Consider the following 5,412-nt stretch of genomic DNA (forward strand, 5'->3'; position numbering starts at 1 on the left):
CTTAGAGACAAATTACAAAGTACTCACACGGTATTTGGTCCCGGTCAGAATTGAGAAATATGCTCCAAATCATTCCCCATCTTGTTTTCGTGGCTGTGGTGATCTTGGGTCACATCTTCATACTTGGTGGGATTTCCCGGTAGCAAAAAATTTCTGGAAAGATATATTTCTTATGATTTCCACACTGCTTGAAATCCCTATCAATCCTTGACAATCCTTATCAATCCTTGAATCCCTACAATAGCACTTTTAAACTTAAAGTGGAGTTCCGCCGGAAAAAAAAATATTAAAAGTCAGCAGCTACAAATACTGGAGCTGCTGACTTTTAATATATGGACACTTACCTGTCCTGGGCACCCGCGATGACGGCCCCCGAAGCCGATCTTTCCCTCGGCTCTCGGGTGGAGGCGCTGCCATCTTCGGTAACGGAATCAGGAAGTGAAGCCGCGCGGCTTCACTTCCCTACTGCCCAAGCGCGAGTCGCGCTGCGCGATTCCACTGGTCCCTGATGTCTTCTGGGACCTGTGTGTCTCCCAGAAGACAGCGGGGGGGGGGAACAAAGTAGGCGCCGGACGTGGCGTAGGTCACCGCGATCACCGCAGTGATCTATGCCTGGAAGTGGGAGCAAATACCTGTATTACACAGGTATCTGCTCCCTCCTCCCCCCTGAAAGGTGCCAAATATGACACTGGAGGGGGGGAGGATTCCAAAAAGCGTAAGTTCCATTTTTGGGTGGAACTCCACTTTAAAACCGGCCACTCTCTCCTACCGCCAATTCCAACTCCTATTACAGATCACTACAGCCGCGAAACAAACAATTGCCAAAGCTTGGAAATCCCCGTCCTTAATAAATTGCTGAAACTAAAAATAGAGTCAATCAAGCAATGATCCATACCAAAACAGAGCCTATAACTCAAGATAAAATATCCAACCTTGAGAATATCTGGAATACAGTATATGGAATATATAGAATCCCTGGGTGACTCACTTTTTGCTTTCCAATTTTGATGCTTCCCTACTAAGACCTATCGGTAATCTCGATTTATACTTCCATTCTCTGCATTCATGGTATGTGTTTATTACCATGTACTACCCCGGGGACCCCGACTACCTCTCATCTCTTTCTTCCATATCTATTTTTTCTCCTACCTAAGATTACTTTTTCTTTTATCTTCTTTCTCTCTTCTACTCCCCCCCCCCCCCCCCCAAATTCTCTCTCTCCTCTTTCAATTTACTCTTTATATAGTTCTGGTAGCAGAACTTTCATTTCCTTGGTTATCATTATACCAATTGTACATAGTTCCAATATGTAGTATAGGATTTTAGATTCTATAATAATTTTTTTTTTTAATTTAAAAACTATGCTCTTGATAATAATTAAGACCTTTTTTTTTTTTTTTTTTTTTTTAATCTGAGGTCATCTTATATTAATCTGGTCTATGTTGGTTTTATCCTCACTTATACAATGTATGACGCAATCTTTTGAGTAGTTAGATCCATGCTAAAATTGTTTTAGTTAAACTACTTTTAGTTTATGTTGGAACTACAACTCAATATTATTACCATATATGTGATCTTTTCTTTTGCTGCCACCATATGTACTTCTGTATACTAATTGTTAAAATTCAATAAACAAATTTGACAAGAAAAAAATCAACATGTAACAAAAGACACATTGGCAATACTAAACCAGTAGGAGGCAGCAATGCATTAACTGTCCTTAAAGTGACACTAAAGGTAATTTTTTTTTTTTTTTTAAAATAACAAACATATCATACTTACGTCCACTGTGCAGCTCGTTTTGCACAGAGTGGCCCCGATCCTCCTCTTCTGGGGAAGACAGGCAGCTCTTTCAGCTCCTCCCCACATCAGATAACCCCCTAGGAGAAGCGCTCTCCCGGGGGGGGTTACCTTGTGGGCGCGCCCCCGAGTCCATCATTCGGCGTCCATAGAAGCCGAATGCAGGACTCGGCCCCGCACCCCGGCGCTCGCACCATTGGATTTGATTGACAGCAGCGGGAGCCAATGGCTGCGCTGCTATCAATCTATATCCAATCAACAGCCGAGAACCCCAGGCAGAGAGACAGCACGTCCCCATGGGTCAAGTTCGAGTGGTCAGGTAAGTAAAACGGGGGAGGGGGGCGAACACTGCCAGGTGTTTTTTCACCTTAATGCATAGGATGCATTAAGGTGAAAAAACACAAACCTTTACAACCCCTTTAAAGGGGGGTTCCCATTTAAAAAAAAATAAAAGTCAGCAGCTACAAATACTGCAGCTGCTGACTTTTAATCAGACACTTACCTGTCCCAGGGTCCAGCGATGTGGGGGATCGAAGCCCCGCTCGTCCCCCCCCCTCCGCTCGGCGGCACCGGCATTTTAACTGTGGGCGACAGGCCATGGCTTCACAGCCGGGCACCCACTGTGCATGCGCAAGCCGCGCTGCGCGCCGTCACTGGCCCCGCAATCATCTAGGACCGGTCACGTGTCCCAGATGATTGACAAGAAGGAGGGTGGAGAGGCGATCTCTCCTCCTGCACCGAGGGAAGTGACATCAGGAGCCCAGGCACCGAAGGAGGCAGACTACGAGGGACCCCCTAGCAACAGGCATTTCTCCAAATGTTTTTTTTTAATTTTTTTTAAGCACATTACTAATTCTTTTTTTTGAGGGGGGTGGAACTCCACTTTAAAGACCAACTCTGGGCAAAATGAAAAAAAAAAATCCTATACAGTGGGGCTTTGCCTGCACTGCAAGGGTTAACTGCTTGTTTTTTCAGGGGAGAAAAAAAAAGCTTAAACTCACCGGATCCTCTGATACACGTGCAAACGGCACTCCCCTACAATCCAACAGTAGACTGTTCCTGACATCCTCATGTCCTGCAGGTCTATGGACTAGATGCAATCAGAGCCAGTTCACTGCTCAAGCCTTCTAGACCATGGGGGGGGGGGGGGTTCAGGAGCTGCATGGACCAGTCAGCTGCTCCTGCTGTGGTCAATCAAAGCCAGTGAAGAGGTATTGGGGGGTGGGGCAGAGCCATAATGTATCAATTGACACAGGCAGCGTGGCTGAGGATTGAGCTTGCAGCTGTACCACCATAGGAAGCATACTGAGAAAAGGAGGAGCCAGGAGGGCCAGAAAAGGAGGATTGGGGGAATTGGCCAAAGCAGAAAATTATAAACCTGTTATTTTTTTTATTCGAGTTTACAATCACTTTAGTCCATTGTTTCCGAAGGTAATAGGTAGCGTAAGATTATTTTTTATATTCTACCAAACATGGTAGAACCCAAAAACAGGTATTTACTACAATTTTTAGATGATGCAAAAACACAATACTTGTGTTTGAAAAACTGCCGCACAAATATTATAACCTAAACATATCAACACCCACCACTTAATTCTCTGGCACATGTGCTTAAAGAGTTTGGGGTTTCTAAGTATTTTTTTTTTTAGCAAAAAGTTGTGTTTTTTTTTTTTGTTTGTTTTTTTGTTTTGTTTTTTTACATGGAGAGGAATGTTAGAATTAGCCCAGATGTTAACACATTTGCCCAATCCTAATAACTTTTTTATTTTTCTCTTTCTGTGCCGCAGGTGTTTGCAGAGTTCAACAGAATCTGCAGAATAACTTTTTTTGGCGCCCTGGATTGCTACACACCACGCTTTGTCACATTCTTCAGGTCCAAAAAAAGGAAGTGTTGGAGAGACATTGTCCATGTTTGTGCAGCAAATTAATTCAGAGTTGAGTCTATTGCAACCCTCTTTTGTTTGTTCTCAATTTACAAAACACCTTGAAATATTCACTTTGTGAAAAAAAAACAAAAAACATGTTATACTTACCTGCTCTGTGTAATGGTTTTGCACAGAGCAGCCCTGATCCTCCTATTCTTGAGTCCCTTGCTGGCACTCCTGGCCCCTCCCTCCTGCTGAGTGCCCCCACAGCAAGCAGCTTACTATGGGGGCACCCAAGCTGAGGCTTTGTGTGTCCATTTAGACACAAAGCTGTGGTTTGGCCCCACCCCCTCTCTCCTCATTGGATGACTGACTTTGAATGCAGTGGAAGGCAATGGTGCCCCGCTGCTGTCTCAGCCAATGAGGAGAGAGTCCCGGCCAGCCAAGACTCTCCCGAAACATTGCTGGATCGAGATGTGGCTCAGGTAAGTATTAGGGGGGTTGCTGCACAGGTTAATGCATTTTTTAACATAAAAAAAAAAAATGAATCCTGTCCCTTTTAAAGCATGTTATACAGCAGGGATATGCAATTAGCGGACCTCCGGCTGTTGCAGAACTACAAGTCCCATGAGGCATAGCAAGACTTTTACAGCAACAAGCATGACACCCAGAGGCATGATGGGACTTGTAGTTTTGCAACAGCTGGAGGTCCGCTAATTGCATATCCCTGTTATACAGCACAGTGCTTGTGCTGTGTAATTTGGCCCCTTGTATCACCTGAAATACTTGCCAGTTTCTGCCTCCCCCCCTGTAAACTGACCATGGTGTATCATGGCTGCTGAGCCCTTGCACCATGGTCAGTTTACGTGCCTCCGTCAGCCGATCTCACATTAAAGAGGACCTGTCATGCTTTTTTTCTATTACAAGAGATGTTTACATTCCTTGTAATAGGAATAAAAGTGACCCCAATTTTTTTTTTTTTTTTTAAAAAGGACAGTGCAAAAAAAAAAAAAGTAAAATAAATAAGAAAAAAAAAATTCAAGCGCCCTGTCCCATCAAGCTCGCACGCAGAAGCGAACGCATACGTAAGTCGCGCCCGCATATGAAAACGGTGTTCAAACTACACATGTGAGGTATCGCCACGATCGTTAGAGTGAGAGAAATACTTATAGCACTAGATCTCCTCTGTAACTCTACACATATAACCTAAAATAGACATTTTTAAATGTCGCCTATGGAGATTTTAAAGGCTCAAAGTTTGTCACCATTCCATGAGCGGGCGCAATTTTGAAGCGTGACAGGTTGGGTATCAATTTACTCGGCGTAACATTTATTTTTCACATTATAAAAAAGAAATTGGGCTAACTTCACTGTTGTCTTATTTTTTAAGTCAAAAAAGTGTGTTTTTTTTTCTGTAACCTGTTTTCAGGAGACTAATGTTAACTGACATCACAGAGCCCGGAAACCTTAGTGTGCTGTGTTACTTTTAGATTTATTGTAATGTTCAAGTTGGCCAACTGCATCAAAATGATCTGTACTTACATGGCCAGCTTTTACATCTCTATAATTATATGCAATGAGTTCATTCCATGTAAGTACAGATCACTTTGAGGCAGATGGTCAGCTTTAATCTCAATTATGATATATGCAATGAGTTTAGAAAAAGACAATCCCCTGATGGTGGACTTTTAAGGCACATGAAAAGTAAAATAGTGTTTTGGTACAAAAATAATTTATTGAGTGTATA

Source organism: Aquarana catesbeiana, linkage group LG12 (genome assembly GCF_042186555.1).
Source record: "Aquarana catesbeiana isolate 2022-GZ linkage group LG12, ASM4218655v1, whole genome shotgun sequence".
NCBI classification, from domain to species: Eukaryota; Metazoa; Chordata; class Amphibia; order Anura; family Ranidae; genus Aquarana; species Aquarana catesbeiana.